This window comes from Crotalus tigris, unplaced genomic scaffold, assembly GCF_016545835.1.
Source record: "Crotalus tigris isolate CLP2741 ecotype Arizona unplaced genomic scaffold, ASM1654583v1 scf7180000024370.6872682, whole genome shotgun sequence".
Lineage (NCBI taxonomy): Eukaryota > Metazoa > Chordata > Lepidosauria > Squamata > Viperidae > Crotalus > Crotalus tigris.
In genome coordinates, this window is record NW_024100540.1 from 6,657,735 (window position 1) to 6,676,110 (window position 18,376).

At 38.3% G+C, this 18,376-nt stretch overlaps 1 protein-coding gene across 3 annotated transcripts in view; it reads right to left on the reverse strand.

Moving 5' to 3' along the window:
- GAS7 (growth arrest specific 7) overlaps positions 1–18,376 on the reverse strand; it is a 145,064-nt gene that overhangs the window by 91,811 nt on the left and 34,877 nt on the right. The window contains exon 1 of one of the 3 annotated variants that reach the window (XM_039327954.1): positions 10,938–11,348. The exons of the other annotated variants lie outside the window; for them this stretch is intronic. The gene's annotated coding sequence lies outside the window, so the exon portion shown is untranslated. Of the gene's footprint in view, positions 1–10,937; positions 11,349–18,376 lie in introns of those variants that run through there. 3 annotated transcript variants of the gene reach the window in all.

Consider the following 18,376-nt stretch of genomic DNA (forward strand, 5'->3'; position numbering starts at 1 on the left):
TGAACATGAGCAGAGTATTTGCTTCTTACACTTCCTCTGGGCACAGTCTCAGACCAAAGTTTGTGGTACAATGTGGAGCCCATCATGAATGTCTTTTGCAATTTTCTCCCGCCCACATCTATTCTCTTTCTCTTTCTTGTCCTACAACTTGACTTATGATTTATTTTTTACAAAAAGCAAACAAACCTGTAAAACATTTCAGTAGACATTTCTTAACATAGTATTACTTGACTCTGGTAGTTAACAGACAATTGAATGAAACCGTTTCCTTTGAAGCATATCTTCAGCCATCCACTTCTCTCAAACATCAGAGAAAAATAGTCCATGGCAGCACTATTTAGTATTCAAAATTGAAAGAGAAAACTTGGAAGAGGGATCTATCTTTGTATTTAAAAGAAGTAACTAACATAGTACCCAAGTCTGGGTCCCTTTTTTAAATATCTGGGATACAGGTAGTTTTCAACTTATGCCTTTTAAATGACTGTTCAAAGTTATGATTGGACCCCAAAAAGGGAGTTGCAATCCAGGTTTAAAGTTCTAATGTCCACACACACAGAGAAACCCACTGTGATCATGTGACCACATTCTGGCCTATATTTATGCCATCTGCAGCAGCCCACAGTCACATGACTGCAATTTATGATACTTTTGCCATTGGCATTTACTTCCAGCAAAAACTGCCCACTAGTGGTTTGCTTAATGTTCCCTTTATGACCGCCATGAGTGCTTAACGACTGGTACATTTGCTTAACAACTTCCTCAAAAAAGGTCATAAAATCTGGCATGGACATGTGGCGATCTGCTTTACAACCATCACAACTTACAGCTGAAAATTACAATTTCTTGGACTGGGAAACCCTTCCCACAGTCACTTGTGTCTTAGTGACTGCCCGTCTGGATGACTACAACTTTCTCTACACAAAGCTGTCCCTGAATACCCCTTGGAAATGGACAGCTCATCTGCAATGCAGTGACACAAAGGGTTATAAGCATACCTCAGAATGCCCATGTGACACTGCTATTTTCCAAGCTGTATGGTTGTCCATATGCTTCCAGATAGATTTTCAAGAGCTAGCTGTGAAAGCTAGCTTTTTAAAGCTTTTTTATGGCACAGGGCCTGCTTATCTGTGAGATTACTTGTCTGCAATTACTTCTGTCCATCAGATAAAATTTAACAGAGTGGACATGCTCCAGAAACTGTCACTTAAGCAGTGTCATCTGGCAAGACCTAGAAGTTATACCTGACATTCAGGTTAGCCCTGACACTACCTGCCTTTTGAAAGGGCTCTTAAGACCTGGTTTCTCTGCCAGACACTGGATTCAGAGTTTTGGTGCCTTCCATTATTGTTTTTGAATTATTTTTTGATAAATTTCCTTGTTTTGTTACTTTCGAATGTTTTCTCATATTGTTTCATTGTGTATGGATTTATTTGCATATGCTGTCCTGAGTTACAGGTCAATTGATTGAATAAAAAAATCAGCAGATAGACAGACCACAGTGTGATTTAATAAAGAGTCGGATATTATCTAGAAATATTGTTTTCCTGCCTACAATGGGCCTATGTAAAATACAATTTCATGCTTATATTACCATAATTAGCATCACTAGTGTAACGCTCTGATAAATAAGCAAGATTTTTTTTAAGAAGTTCTGAGCATCTTTCAGTTTTGTTTAGGCAAAATTGTAATAAACTCATTTTTATATTATTCATGGGAGACAACTGATCATTAAAACAAATTAATGATATTATCAATACGCCTGGTAGGTAAGTTGAAATGAAAGTATTGTCATGTTTTTAGTGCTTCTTGGCTTTGTTTCAAAATTCCATAAATGAGGTGATTACATTTGAGAAACAGTGGCAGAAAATTTAAGAAGTCAGCAAAAGTTCAGAAAGTGCAGGGAGTATTTTTAGTTCCTGCTTTAAAAAAGGTAATGTAATTACCCTTCAAATACCCAATCTAACTCTTAGAATAGATCCTGCAATTAATTACAAACCTGCATGGATTTAAGGGTGCTACCGACTCTTAATATTTTGAAGCAGTAAGGCTGTTAGTAACAATGCATAAAGGAGAAGCTTTATCCCATTACATCATCTGGCCTGCTGAGCTTCAGGTGGAAACAATTCAGATCTATGATTCATGTTTTCTTGAGATTACGTTCCCATTGAATAAACTTCTAAATTACTGATAGGGGGTTTAAATGGGCTTAAATAATTTAATGCTGGTTCAAACACGTGAATCTTCTTTCACTGAGCTTTTCTTCACAGCCCTATTACGTCTTTCCCTCCAATATTTATTTTGGGCAGTGCCAGCATAAATTGCCCTTATTTGGTTTTGCTGAGTGGTGATGTCTTTAAAAGTTTTATGTTGGACAATTTAAGAGCAACAATTGGGATATTCATTCAATTTCACTTTCCCTCCCATCTAGCATTATCTATTAGCAGGAATATTATTTACCAATTACTCTCTCAAATGTGGTCTGGGGCTGGGATTGAAGATGAGAAAGAAAATCTAGAAGGCTAAACTGGTGGGTTTGCCATAATCAATTCTTGCTCTGATTTTCACAGATACAAGTTTGTATATAGGAGACATTTAACCAGTGGACCATTAGACTGAGAAGGTTTGCCCAGTGAAATTCACTTAAAAAAAATATCAACCAGAACAGGGGTGTCAATCTGCTGGCCCACGGGCCAGATGCATCATAGCAAAACTGCGCCCATCCCATTGACGGCAATGGCAAAAAAAAGTCATGATATGTCACGACACGTCATGTGACATTGCGAGTTTGACACCCCTGAACCAGAAGATCACATTTGACTTAAAGAAAACTGTATTTGCAAGTTTGAATTATTTCTGATCTGTGATCAATGCAAACTATCGGCACCTATATAGAATCAACAACCAGCTTTGGTTGGAATATCCTTTTTCAAAGTCTATTTGTTTCTTTCCATCCTGACATGCAACTGTTTTGCTAAAACTTGAAGGAGACTCATCTGCTAATTGCAGACCATTCTAGGAAGAAGGAAAGAGGTATTTTGAGTGAAATATGAAGTGCTAAACCTAGTTTTCCGTACTCCCAGTATGGAGAATCACACTAGATATATCGCATACAAACACATTCTCTCTTACACGCATGTGTACAGGATGATCATTTAAAAGTGCATTCATTTTGCTTGGTTTTTCTACATATTTTCTACATCTACATCTAGCTATATCAAATGAATGGTTGGGATGCTTTAGCACAATCCTTTTCCCTTTTCCTGTCTTGCACACATTCACATAAATATGCACAGTTACCCACCTCATTTCTTTCCCTTCCTTCCACTTCTTCCTCTCCTCCAGACCATAGGTCCTGCAGCTGAAGTACAAATCAGTCAGGAAATAGACTGGGCATTGTGCTAAATTCCCAAAGTGAATGTTTACCAGCTTGCAAGATCAGCCTGTATATGAATAACCTACCATAGATAGGTATTGGGATCATGGCAGATGATTAAATAATGATTAACCCCAATGATTTGATGATGATGTTGGAAGGGACCTTGGAGGTCATCTAGTCCAACCCCCGGCTCAGGCAGGAAATCCTATATCATTTCAAACAAATGGCTGTCCAGCCTCTTTTTATTCAGGGACATCTCTGCAGCTTATGGCTATGAAGAAGCAGCACACTTGGGAATAAGATTTTCTGCAGTCCCTAAAATGTACCAAGCCTTACTTCTGAACAATTATGCATAAAATGAGACTAAAGAGATATTTCTGCTGTCCTAAATTTGATGAATAAAGGATATGGCATTCTACCTCACTTTTTTCCACACCGGATGTTCCAACCAATGATATTTTGACCTGATACACCACTATGTAACTTGTGATGATCTGACCTGATGCACTACTGCATCAAAGTCTCACACGTATGCATACCTCCCAACTCAGCCCAATATTTAATGGTCTAATATTTTTTTTTCTTCAAAATAATTGTAAACTTTTCAAAAGAATGGTTTATAGAAAACCTCCCTAATTCCAAATAGTGCTCTGAAAAGTATTACAGTGGGAATTTGGCTTTGTAAAAGCCAAGCTTCTATTGCTGCCCAAGACAAAATGGCTTGGGATCAAAGAGGAGATAAGCCTGAAGTGGCCAAAGGGGAGCTGGACAAATCCCAGCATTATCAATGTGATGCTGCAGACCAATGGTTCTCAACCTGTGGGTCGGGACCCCATTTGGGGTCAAACGACCATTTCACGGGGGTCGCCAAACAATGCAGTCCACCATTTTTCCCCCTTTTCCTTAGCTGTGCTACTCCCTTTTATTCTATTGGTTTTTGAAAGCCAATAGCATAGACTCTCTTGAATAGAGTCTAATTCTATTGGCTTTCAAAAGCCAATAGGAATTGTCCAGGCTGTCTCTGCCCTGCTGAGCCCACCAAAAGTCCCATTCTGCAAACGGTGCTGCACCCACAGTTGAGTAGTCCTCGACTTACGACCGGTTGGAGGTCGCAGCATTAAAAAGGTTGAGAACCACTGCTGTAGACTATGCTGTAGGGCAAGGCTTGTGTTTCAAGAAGGAAAACACTATTTTAAAACTAGAACAGCTAAAGATTAATTAATTAAGCTGCTTCTTAAGCTCAGGATAAGGCGGTGGCAATGTCATATGGATATATCTTTTTTAAAAATAGTTAGCAACACATCTTTGTGTTGTAGCTAATGGGCAAATTCATTTTTTTCTTATATAAAGTTATCAGATCTAGGATGTAAAACAATGGATGACCACTAGACACCAGTAGAAGGATGAAGAACATTCTATTTATCACTTTGTTGCATCTTCTGATGTTCCATAGCCTAGAACTGAAGTCACATTTGTATATATTTACATACTTTATATCCAAATCAATTAACTATTAAGTTTCTTTGAAATCGCTCCTTCCTGTCTCTCCACATTCAACAATCAAGAATTGTTTTAAGTCACTGAGTGTTCTCTGAGAAATCAACAGGCATTGATCAGGACCCAGAGTTTCCAGCATGACTAAGTTTCTAGCCAGCATCCCACTCTTTGAATACTTTTGTAGTGGTCTGAATAGGCATGACTGTAGCAGGTTTAGGCATTCATACAAATTGATGTAATACATTTGCTGGGAGTCATGGGAATTGTAGCTGTGATATATCATGAATATGAACTATCTAGTTAGTATGCATGGTTTCTGGCACAAATCATGCCCCCTTCACCATTCTTTAGGGTAGTATAATACAATGGTTAATGTGTTAGTTTAGGACCAACTATGAAAATTTACTGAATGACTTTGGATTCCCCCCCCCCCCATTTCTTTCTCTATTTCATAGGGTTGCTATTATGTAGCAGTGGAGCACTAAAATGAACTGAGATCCCTGCCTTGAGCTCCTAGAGCAGTGGTTCTCAACCTGTGGGTCGGGACCCCATTTGGGGTTGAACGACCATTTCACGGGGGTCGCCAAACAACGCAGTCCGCCATTTTTTTCCCCTTTTCCTTAGCTGTGCTACTCCCTTTTATTCTATTGGCTTTCAAAAGCAATAGGAATTGTCCAGGCTGTCTCTGCCCTGCTGAGCCCGCCAAAAGTCCCATTCTGCAAACGGTGCTGCACCAGTTGAGTAGTCCTCGACTTACGACCGGTTGAGTAGTCCTTGACTTACGACTGGTTGGGGGTCGTGGCATTAAAAAGGTTGAGAACCACTGTCCTAGAGAATAGATAGGATGTATACAGTATTTAGTAAATAAACCCTATTAAAACAAGATTTGAAGTGGCCGGTACTGTTAAAAGTCATTCAGTAAATAACTGCAAAGTGGTTTCAAGTCACTGCTTTACTTACATGGGTCTCCTAATAGATATGGGCAGGAATACAAGCCATGTTCCAGGTTGCACAGTACACTAACTATAAATTGCAGCTATTGACCCATAATAAAATAATAATGGACACTTCTCTTGTGGAAAGGAGGTTAAAAATGGTACCTAAACAGAATTTCTGGATACATTGTGACCCTCGCATTCTTGAAGGCTGACAATATTGTCAATCAAGTACAGTTTCCAGAAACACTATAACCTACTCAGGATTCAACTGAGTCTAGTGGTTTCTAGAAGAAAGATTTAGTAAGTATTGGGTAAAATATCTCACAGTATAGGAAACCTGGTTCTAGGGTTCAACTTCCAGATTAGTATATTTCTTCAATTGTACTCATTTTATAACAGCAGTTCATACTATTGAGTCACAACCATTTATAATTTGTAAATGAATATAATTGTGTCTCCACAGGACATACAATTCCACAAATTCGTAGATTAAGCTGCTACATTTCAGGGAATCTCCCATACTTTCATTTCACTAGAGATACCCAAATCCCTGGTACAAGCAGCCATAACAATAATAGCAGACAAAGGTTGAAATACATTTATCTGGAAATAACTACCACCAATTTGATACACATTATTCCTCGATTAGATATGCATAGGATTGTTCTGACAGTGTGCTATTTACAATGTTTAAAGGCTGTAATCTTAGTCCCATATGCGAATAAACGCCACCAAACCCAATGGGGTTTCTAAACATTTTATGTTGAAAACATAACCCCTTGGATCTCAATATAGCTTATAAGAAACAATCTAAAAATATATATGATCTGCTTCATAAGAGTATTTGGCTTAATTAACAACCTAGCTTTCTCTCAACCTCATCTCTAATAATAGGAACATTTCAGCAAAAGACAGTGCTGGCACAGTCTATACTTATTCCTGGATCAATACTAATAGTGAAGCTGCCAAAATTAATGGTATCAGCATACACAGAAGCAGAAATTCAAAATATACATTATTTGGTAGTACTTTTGGCAAGCTGCCTCATATAAAGTCTATTCTTAGGCTAATAGAATATGCTCATACTGACACAATTTTGTTTATTTGCATGCTGACATAGTTTTCAGCTCTTGAAATAGTATGCATTATTGAAGTTGTGAAGCGCTCTAGATTTTAATGGGAAGAAATACTCTGGAGCACCCAATGCTTAAGCAGCTGATGGTGATTTCTTACAGCAGCTGCATAATTTTTCAGGATTATGCTGCTGCTAAGGACCACAAGATCTCATGAAAATATGAGACTATCAGGAGTTGCTCACAAGGCTGTACAAATGTTTTCCCCCTTGTGTATATGTGCAAACACACAAATGCACATTCTGGAAAACGTGTTTCCCTTCAATGCCAAAGTCCTGCACAACTCTAAGAAGTAATACAGCTACATGACTCCTTGCTGTCAGGAGCGCCACCTTATTTCTTAATACTTTCTGCTTGTCTGGCTGTTGCATTGTTATGCTAACAATGATTTCTGAACCTGAGTAAGAAAAACTATAAAGAAAATAAAATGTAGTATAAATACATGCTGCTCACAGGGTAAATCTACTCCTTATCAGTAGATTCATGTTAACTACAAATCTCTTATTGTTCTGAGCATTTGCACCTGGTGCTCATGGAGATAGGCTGTTGTGATAGAACAAAAAAATTAATAATGTATATACTATAGTTTGCAGAGAGAATTATGATTTTGAAGATTGAAGATTTTCATACTGCAAAACTTTATCTGTTGGCAGGGTGATTGCTGACATTGAAAAAGACATTACAGAAAAACAAAAGGTTCAGAGGAATGGAACAATTCCTATTAAATGAGAAAAGCTGCAATGCTTGGGAATTTTGAATTTACAGTACATTAGTGAACTGTAGTAAAAGGGAAAGGAAGATGATTAAGCTTGTCAGAGCCCGGACATTAACTCTTCCTGGTCAATACATGGAGACATCCACATGCTTTTCTCACCAACAAAATTAAAGCAAGTTGATGTTTCATCTCATCTGGGAGGGGGACTTGGGGGGGTTGACATTTCATTAGACTATAATCCTAGGCTACTGTAATGGTCTCCCATCCAGGTTCAACTTTGTTCAGGTTTTTTTTCAATATCAGCCAGAGTTGTCTATGTGTTGCTACTTAAAAGGGAGATAGCCAAATTTAATAGGATTAGTAATTATGGTTATTTTATATCGGTTTAGAAAACAGCCAGTTTGGTGTACTAATTAAGGCATCAGGCTAGGAACCAAGAGACTGTGAGTGCCACCTTAGGTACAGCGCCAGCTGAGTGACCTTGGGCTACTCACTTTCTCTCAGCCCTAGGAAGGAGGCAATGGCAAACCTCTTCTGAAAAACCTTGCCAAGAAAACGGCAGGGGCTTGTCCAGCCAATGTCCAAGAATTTGGGCACGATTGAATGGTAGAAAGTACACCTTCAGAAGCAGTATACTGAGGAGCACAAAAAGAAGACATTTTGTCATCCTGTTTTGCTTATTTCCCAAAGATTTCTGATTAGCAATTATGGTAAGAAAATCCTGGATTAGTTTCTGACTTTTGTTCAGGGTCTTGCTAATTATATTCCAAACAGGATGAAGACAGAGATATCAAAATCCTTAGTGACTATGGGGGAGAAAAATGGGACTGCCTAAAGTTCTTGGACTAACTGTGTCACCTGATGCACAACGCATCACTTTTTCAACTGTAGCTGAATGTGAACTGTTCTGTGTGGGTTTTATTTCTGGAGGCTTGGTATGTGACCAATGTACAGTACTAAAGGATAAACAAGACTGATGGAGTAATTCATATTGTCTGAAATTTTGATGTGGTGTACAGACATGACTCATTACATAAACTTTGTTGTTCATTCAAGTTGAAACACGCTCTTCAGATTATAAAAAAGTCTTTTGTGAAGTTTGGGTTTTATTCACCCATAACAGTTTAGTGTTTTCTTGAATTTCAACTTGTCTCCTGTTCTGAGTTAAATACTGGAGGATTGCCTTCATCACAAGGATTTACCAAAGATCCAGCCTTCCCCATAATTTGTTATTCTTCAAATATGTTAAAACGAGGTGAGCATTTAGTCATTTCTAACATGTAATCTGAGTAAAATACTAGGGCTTGAATAAATAGCTGTGTAATTTTTACACTCTGAAGAACATTAGGAAAGTGGCAGCCCAATTCTGGGCAATATAAACCTATGAATATATAAATCCTGCAAATACTGAAAAGATTTTTTTATTGGTTTAGGTTGCTGTTCAAAATGTTCCGGCACGTGACAGAATGCTAGAGAAGCAGTGCTAAAACTCAGTGGGCAGCAACTGTGCATTTTTCATGAATCTGATGATTATCTCCCATAATATTCTCCAGCATACATTTTCATGGAGCAAGTTTTGAACTAGGACAGTGATGGCGAACCTTTTAGAGACCGAGTGCCCAAAAACTGGCCCTGCCCCCACTCCACCCTCCCGTCCCACCCCTGCTCTTTCCCATCCCCCACTCCCTCTGCCCACAGGACCATTCATCACCTCCATGACCCCCACAGATCGCCCAGGCAGCCCAGCAACGCTATGGCAGCCACACTCTCTGCCCGTACCCTGCAGCATCAACTGCATGACGGCGTGTGAGGGCAGAGTCTTGTCTGGCTGCCATGTCCTTGGCTGCGCTGCTCCATGTGGGCCATGCTCGAGGGCAACTCTCCTTCAGGGGGGCTGCTGGAGAGGAGGGGATCACGGGGGGAGGCAAGGCTGGGACAATGGCACGTGTGCCCACAGAGAGAGCTCCAAGTGCCGCCTCTGGCACCCGTGCTATAGGTTCACCACCACTGAACTAGGACCATCGTTTAAGCTGGGCAAGGCCTAAATGGCTAGAAAGAGTGGGGTAGAATAAGACATCAGACAGGATTAAAGAAAAAATCAATCAAAAGACTTGCAGTGGTATTCCTAAACCTGATGCCGTCCAAAGATACTCCGAAAGAAATACCCCAGCAGTATTTTTTGCTATGCTGGCAAAAATCTTAGGAGCAGCAACCTCACATCATTGGGATTGCAAAGGGCAATGGATTGGGGAAGGCTAACACAGAGCAAGAATTGGCAGGCTGTTGATACATGTCAGGGTCACACCCACATATACTGAACTTCCCAACACTATTCTTTTTTCCCCGCCCTGGCTGAGTGAACTTCCAACATCAGAGACAAACTTGACAAAAACAATACTTAGAAATGGCTGGGGGTACAGCATTTGCAGGTAACAATAAATACATATTGTCACCAAAGACACACTTCTGTATTTTCCGGCCTGAGATCAGAATTACAAGACAAAAATGAACTGGGCAAAAACAAAATTTAAAAATAGCTGGCGAGTACAGAATTTGCAGGAAATGTATAAGTCGTCCTCATTTGGGACCGTTCCAGCCTCCGATCAGAATTGCAAGACAAAAATGGAATGTCTTTTAATACAGAGTTATACTGAAGCCCTAAACTTAAGAGCCATATGCTATCAAAAATTTCCATGCAGGCTTATGGAGGAGGGCCATTGCCATTCATTAATTTGATTTGATTTGTGAGCTGCCCATCTCAACTAAAGGCGACTTCCGTCCCTTCTTGGTGCATACAAATCGAGCAAGATTCTTTTATGTCCTGCAATGCTGATCGTAATAGGCTTTTTGCTTTTAATAACAGAAGATGGGCCTTTATAAAATAGTTTTAACATATAAAATAGTTTTAATAATAAAATAATAAAAACTATAGGAAAATAGTTTTAGTATATCACTACATACATTTTGAATATCTAAATGTTTACATCATTGCAGAATAAATCTATAGTTTCTCTCTCTCTCACACACACACAAACACACACACACACACTTTTTTGCCCATTTAATCTTGAGCACACCTAGATCTCAGTCTGCTTTCCCATTTCCATACTTGCTCAATCTCCTTCTCTGATTCACCAATCAGCTACTAATTTCTATTTCACTTTCAACTCCCTAAAGACTCTTTCAAACAAGAAACAGGAATACATGCTGCTATTGAGCGATTGCTAATAAACTTTACCTACATAAAAAACCAATAGCAGTGGCATAGTATGGCTTACTTGCTCTTATGTAGAGAATTTACTTTGTTTGGAGGGAAACAGAGAGGCTCTGTCTTCTATAAGCATAAAATTGATACTCTTCTCCTCACATCCAGACACCTTCTAATCTTCCTATGTACAATGTCGGCAGAGGCTGGAAGTGGAAATAACAGGGCTCCTGGGTGGCCTTAGACAAGTCACCTTCTGTCACAATCTAAACTACTTATCAGATGTGGAGGATAAACCAAGATCTGGTTACCTTATAAACTGTTGTAAGCTTTTGGGGATGGGCAGAAAATTAACAAATATTTCTTAAAGCTTTGAAAAGGACTGGATCATTTTCAAAAGTTACCACACTAGACAAAAACTGTGTTGTCTTAAATCAAAATCATCTTGATTCAACTAGTCAGGCTCAATATTTATGATTTTTATTTAAAAAACAAAACAAATATAACACAAATAGACTAGGAACATGACCTTATTGATTATTCTGGAGTCTTTGTGGCTTTCAGCTATTTTTCTGAAGTTTTCTAAATTGGGTGCAGGTCTTAGGATAATTCCAAGTGTATTTGGATGGCCAGGAGATAATGGGCTGAGCTTTTTGTTGATTTCACAGCAGTTATGTTTTGGGTTCCATCAGGAGGAGTGAATGGATGAGATTTAGAGAGATAAAGTATGGTGTCATCAGTTTCTTCATGCCACAAAATTCTCTTTCATCACATCCAACCAGTTGCAACTTGATATGTACAGAGACACTGATGGCTTTGCTTCCTCTTTCTGTTATGTTACCATGTATATAATATTTGAATATATATCTTTCTCTGTGTGTAATAGAATGTAATATAATGAATAATATTTTCAAGTTTATCCTTGAAGCAATTCAGAAACTTTACTTAGCCTGATGGTTCAAGTACTCTCTGGAACAGGGTATTATGATCCTACTAAGTCAGAATACCATTATTTGTACAGCCCACAATTTATTTATTTACTTACTTAATAGCATTTATCAAATGCTTAAAAAAAATCTTTAAAATCTTTAAAAAACCCTCTGGGCTGCAAATTATTAAAAATTCCAAGTAGTCATAGTGATAGTTTAATTAAATGGCCACTCAACCAAAACAAATTTTCAGTGCATTGCAAAATGTGAAAAGTTGCAGCCATACCTCTAGAGGCAGCATGTGGAATCATGTTTAGGACAGCAATCCCTGCCATATCCCAGCCATACAGCATTTTCAGATTTATAATTAATAATCAGGACTTCAAATTGGCCTCAGAAACCAAGTAATAACCAGTGCAGAGACTGCAAGTTAAGTATAACATTTCAATGGTCAGATTCCTGATTGCTGCATCTGAAATCAGTTCATCTTAAGAGGAAACTCTACATAGAATATATTGCAGCAATCCAACGTACTCTTATGTATCACTACATAGAGTATGTTGCGTTGGTTAGGGCATATGTTTTACCCTCTCTGGGACTTCCTGGATCCAGTAGGGCCATATCTGATACACAAGTCTAAATCAGTTAAAGGTCCTGACAATGGTTTCCTCTTGTTCCAGCAGAAGCCATGAGTCCAGGAGGACCCACTGGAATAGAAAAAAGGGGCCAACACTATTTGTGTAGGCTCCTTCTATTTTACCCTTCCTGTATTCTTGCTTAACACCTCCCCTGCCCTCTATAAGATCTCACTCAGCAACTGTTATCAAAACATCTCACTTAGCATAGGCTGCAATGTTTAGCAAGCCATGAAATTCCCTCAAGATCTCCCACTTCACCCTAGTGCCCATCCACTATTCTAATTCTGAACAACCAGCCACCCCTTTTCTCCCAACGTTCTCTGCACAATCCCAGTCTAAATCTTTCCAGAGGACCCATGATCCTCCCATATGTTAATTCAGCCTCCCAGACATCTTAAAGGATTGAGAGTTTCACTTTTCTTAGTTACGCTTAGTTACATGTGTACACTCAGTTACATATCTTGCATCCCTGAATTTGATACTATAAAATCAATCCTTCACAGTTGGTTATTGTGGCTGGACATCTAATCTACTGTCATCCCTCTCTTTCTGCAACTAAAGCCGATGCAGATTAATCTTAGGAAGCTACTAGCCAGGCTGCTTCTGAATTTCTGTTGCTCTGGCTGCTGTTCCAATCTGTTCCAGTTTCCAGTTCAGGCTTAAATCACTGCCTGATCTTGAATGCTGTTCCAGTTTCTAGTATTCTGAGTAGGCTTTGCTAGACTGCAGTTCACTGTGTAGGATCTGCTTTCCGAGCTGGATTTTCTGCATTATTTCTCCTTGTCTACATAACAACATCCTTTCAGGCTTACTCTTTGGTCATTTCTGCATTAGAGACTTAACACTGTCTTCATAGCATCACTCTCTCATTATTGAGGTGATATAAAGCCTGGTTCCATTGCTGTTATTTGGAAGAATAAAGTTATTTGGAAACAGATGACTAGACATCAGGGGTGTCAAACTCGCAATGTCACATGATGTGTCGTGATGTATTGCGACTTTTTTGCCATTGCTGGCAATGGGATGGGCACGGTTTCGTTATGATGCATCCGGCCCGCAGGCTGGCAGTTTGACACTCCTGCTATACATTATTACTAATTGTTAGTGTGGAAATGATCTCTATTTCTGCCATCATCCGGTCCTGATTCCATTCTTTGTCTTTCTAAAAGGGCTTAAGATCAGCTCTCACTTCATATCCTTTATATTTTCCCTTTTCCAACTTCCCATTGCCCTTTCAAAAACCTCTCAGCCCTTCTCCCCAGAGCCAACATCCCAGAAGATAAGCTCAGGATCCTAAAAGATCTTGACAAACTTGAACAATGGGCCCTATCCAACAAAATGAGTTTTAATGTGGAGAAAAGCAAAGTTTTACATTTAGGCAGGAAAAATCAAAGGTTACAAGTAAAGATTAGATGAGTCCTGGCTCAAAAACTGTAATTGTGAGAGGGACCTTGGGAGTCCTAGTGGATGATCACTTGACTATGAGCCAGCAGTGTGCAGCAGCAGCCAAAAAAGCTAATATAATCCTGGGTTGTATAAACAGAGGCATTGAATCAAGATCACGCCGCTTTATAAAACCCTAGTAAGACCACACCTGGAATACTGCAACCAATTTTGGTCACCATACTACAAAAACAGAAAGCCCTGTCCTTAATAGAGTCTATGCTATATTTTGAATTATTGGAATAAATTAATTCTTTCATAGAATATAGTTCTCTGCTGACCCAATATTTCTATTATTTTTGCATACATTGCCACAGTGCTTTGTATAGCATGGGTGACTCTTACTTTTTGCAATGTTTATGTAACAACCTAATCTTAAATTGATTCTACTTCAAGACCACAAGCACTTAAGTGATTTGACTGATAACAGTACCTGTATATTCAAGGATTATTTCAAGCACCAAAAGTGGCATCCCAGGCATTTAAGGCATCTTCTTATCCATGTTTGTTGATCATTGAAATTTATTCATTTTAATATGCAGCCTTCACCATGTAGCTATTCGCAGCCATTTTATTTAGCTTTTTTTTTATTTACAGCACAAAATTCAACTGACTAAAAATCCTAGAAAGAAAGGGGTACTTACTTCCTACAGAATATGGGAAAATGTTGTTGATAACAAAAGGAAAAGCAAAAATGATGTTGAATGCTATAAATACAGAATTTCACCATGAACAAGAAGCAAGTAATAATGGGAAACTAAAGAGGTCAGAATTATGGACAGGAAATAATAAAATGAGATTCAGTTGGAAAAATATAGCTAAGGGAAACATTAGCTAAACATAATTATTCAGCAGAAGAAAGGTCTTGCAGGGGGAACAGTTCTAGCAAGTATAATCCCTCCCTCACTCCCTGCACCTGGGAAACATGTGTTACTCTACCAAAATAAGTGAGAATGTAAAGTGAGGCACTTTATAGAAAGAAGCTTATGACAAAAATCTGAAGTTAACACAATTAACTTTGTGTTAAGATTTTATTTTCTGAATTCAAGAAGAAAAATAAAGTGATCCAAAAGGTTTATTTTGAATACAAATATGCACAACTATCCTCTCAGATGAAATTTCTAAACTTTACTTATTTTATTAATCACACACACACAGAGAGAGAGGGGGGGGAGGGAGGGAGGGACAGAGAGAGAGTTTCCTTTCTTGCAAAAAGTGTTCCACATTTGAGTATTGCCAGTTTTATTTTTAACTCAGATCTGCTTTCTCACATGGGAATTGCTGACATGCAAGGAACTCATACAAACATATTACTGTCAAGTAGAAATCGGCACATATCATAAATATGATTTAATTCTGCATATTATTTAAAAGGGGGTGGGAATTCATAGCTCTAATTCAAATACAGATTGCAGAATTTATACTGCAGTATTTACAAATTAAGTGATTGGTAAACAAAGGATTAACCATGCCTCTTGAGTTTGCTTCCAAACTGCTCCTTCCATTTAGGACTATTATATATGTGGAAGCAACCCGGATTTGGCTCCAAATCTGCTGAGATAGAGAAATCAAAACACAACAGTTTTGGCAATGTCTAAATAATTCCTTTAAGTATCTTTACTTTGCACAGGAAAAAAGAATAACAGTTAGCTAAAAAGTTTACAGAAATGCAAACGGAGCACAATTAGAAAATGTTATAATTCAAAAGTGTATGAACAGATTAATAATTCATGAGATTGGTTATTTAAATATTCTTCCATGCTGTGCATTGAAACTTTGGCACCAATGAAAATTTGTGGTTCCAGAATCTCAGAAGCTGATATTGTCACCAGAATTAGGTAATGAAATGTTTAAAAACACTTTTCTAAAAGACTTTTAACCATGAAATTAGCAGTGAAATGTAGATCCCAACTGCAAAGCTTATTTGTAAGAAATGAGGCAGACCCTCATAGTGAGTGTTTTCTATTATGATTTCATTCTCCAGAGGTGAGACTTACAGGAGTATGAAGTACATTGAACAAGTAATAAAATAAAATTTCAAATCGACATACTTATCTGTTCTGGCTCAGCCAAGTGTTTGCATGGATTGTCCTCTACCATATGCAAGGCAGCATACTGGATGAAATGTTTCCAATAAATTGCTGGAAGTCTCATAAAAAGCAAAAACAGCCATACTGACCATGAGAAAAACAAACAAACTTCAAACTACATTTTTTTATTAGCTCAGCTCAAGGTTGCCAAACAGTGTAGAAAGTTGAAAAACAGGAGGAGGGATGGATAAACGTGGTTTCAATACAGTTACATGATGCTAGATAATGAGAGGCTGCAGGCACACAAATTAAATCTATCAAGTAGAGAAATGAGATGTTTTAAATTCCTAATAATCAGGCAGAACAATGCCTGCAGTGACTCTCCTTTTAAAAGTAGTCTTACATAAAAAACTTTCTTCCCTTCACACACACTTTGATTTGTTACTATGTCTCATACACACATAACTCAATCAGCTGTGTTATATTTAAATTTAATAACAATAACAACTCATTATTATTGTTGTTGTTATTATTATTGATCATTACACAGTCAGCCAGATGTTCAGACTGGATTTGGCATTTTTGTCTACCTATTGAGTCCTTACCAAGGACCTGGGATAGGCAGATGTGGATGTTAGATGTTATTATAGATACAGTCGCAGGACGAAAGCGGTTCCTAGTAAGGCCACCTTTTGCAATTGACTAATGGTGAATTTGTCAATGCCAATGGTGTTCAGGTGGTGCTCCAGTTGTTTTGGGATTGCACCCAAAGTGCCTATTACTATTGGTACTACCTTTGCTTGCCTTTGCCAAAGTCTTTCTATTTCTATTTGTAGGTCTTTGTATTTTGTTATCTTTTCCAGTTCTTTCTTGTCTATTCTACTGTCTCCAGGCACTGCCACGTCCACTATCCAAACTTTTTTGTCTTTTTATTGACAATTGTTAAGTCTGGGGTATTATGTTGCAAGTGCTTGTCTGTTTGAATTCTGAAGTCCCAGAGCAGTTTAACTTTATCATTTTCTATGACTTTCTCTATTTTATGATCCCACCAGTTCTTGCTTACAGGCAAATGATATTTCTTGCAGATCTTCCAATGCACCATGGTTGCTACTTTGTTATGCCGTTGCTTGTAGTCAGTCTGTGCGATCTTCTTGCAGCAGCTACTAGGTGGTCCACTGTTTCTTCAGCTTCTTTGCATAGACAGCACTTACTGTCTATTGCTGTCTTCTCAATTTTGACTTTGTATGTATTTGTCCTTAAGGCTTGGTCTTGTGCAGCCAGAATTAGTCCCTCGGTCTCTTTCTTCAACTTTCCTGCTCTTAGCCATTGCCAGGTCTTGTTATTATCTGCTTTCCCAGCTATTTTTTTAATGTATTGGCCATGAAGTGCTTTGTCTTCCCATGCCTCTATTCTGTTCTTCATTTGGTCTTTCTTGTAGGCCAGTTTGGTCTCTCCAGTAGTCAGTAAGCCTTCCTGATATACTAATTTTAGTGCATCTTCATCATTGTCCTTCAGATATTCTTCCAAAGCCATTTTTTCTTCTTCAACCATCTGATGTACTTGCAGCATTCCATGTCCACCTATTTGCCTTGGTAGATAGAGTCTGTCAATGTCACTGCGTGGATGAAGGGCATGATTCATTGTCATTATTTTTCTGGTCTTCCTATCCATTGCTTTTAGTTCTGCTTGAATCCAGTCCACTATTCCAGCTGTGTATCTAATGACTGGAATTGCCCAGGTGTTGATTGCCTTCACGGTATTTCCTCCATTGAGTTTGGACTTTAAGATCTTCTTCACTCTCTTGATGTATTCACCTCTAATCTTTTTCTTGACTTCAGTGTGCTTGATGTTGTCAGCTTGAAGGATACCCAAGTATTTGTAGTAATCTTCCTCATCCAGACTCTTAATGTTATTTTAGTGGGGCATCTTGATTCCTTCAGTTTTCACTATTTTTCCTTGTTTGACAGTAAGTGTGGCACATTTGTCCAAGCCAAACTCCATTGCAATATCTTGGCTATATATACGGACAGTGTTGAGCAGCGATTCTATTTCAGATGATGTTTTTCCATACAGCTTCAGATCATCCATGTAAAGGAGATGGGATAGTCTGGCAGATGTTTTTGATGTTTGATAGCCATGTCCTGAGTTATTCAGTATTGTTGACAGAGGAAACAGTGCAATAACAAATAATAGTGGTGATAATGAATCTCCTTGAAATATTCCTCTCTTGATATTAACTTCTCTTTCACCATTGACCTATAACTGTGTCTTCCATTTTGCCATCGATCTTTGCACAAATTTTCTAATGTTTCTACTGACTCCTGTTATTTCTAGGCACTTGATTATCCAGTCATGTGGTAGAGAGTCAAATGCCTTTTTGTAGTCAATCCATGCCACGTTCAGATTGGTCTTCCTTTTCTTGCAGTTTTCCAAGATCATTTTGTCTATTAGGAGTTGATATTATTATTATTA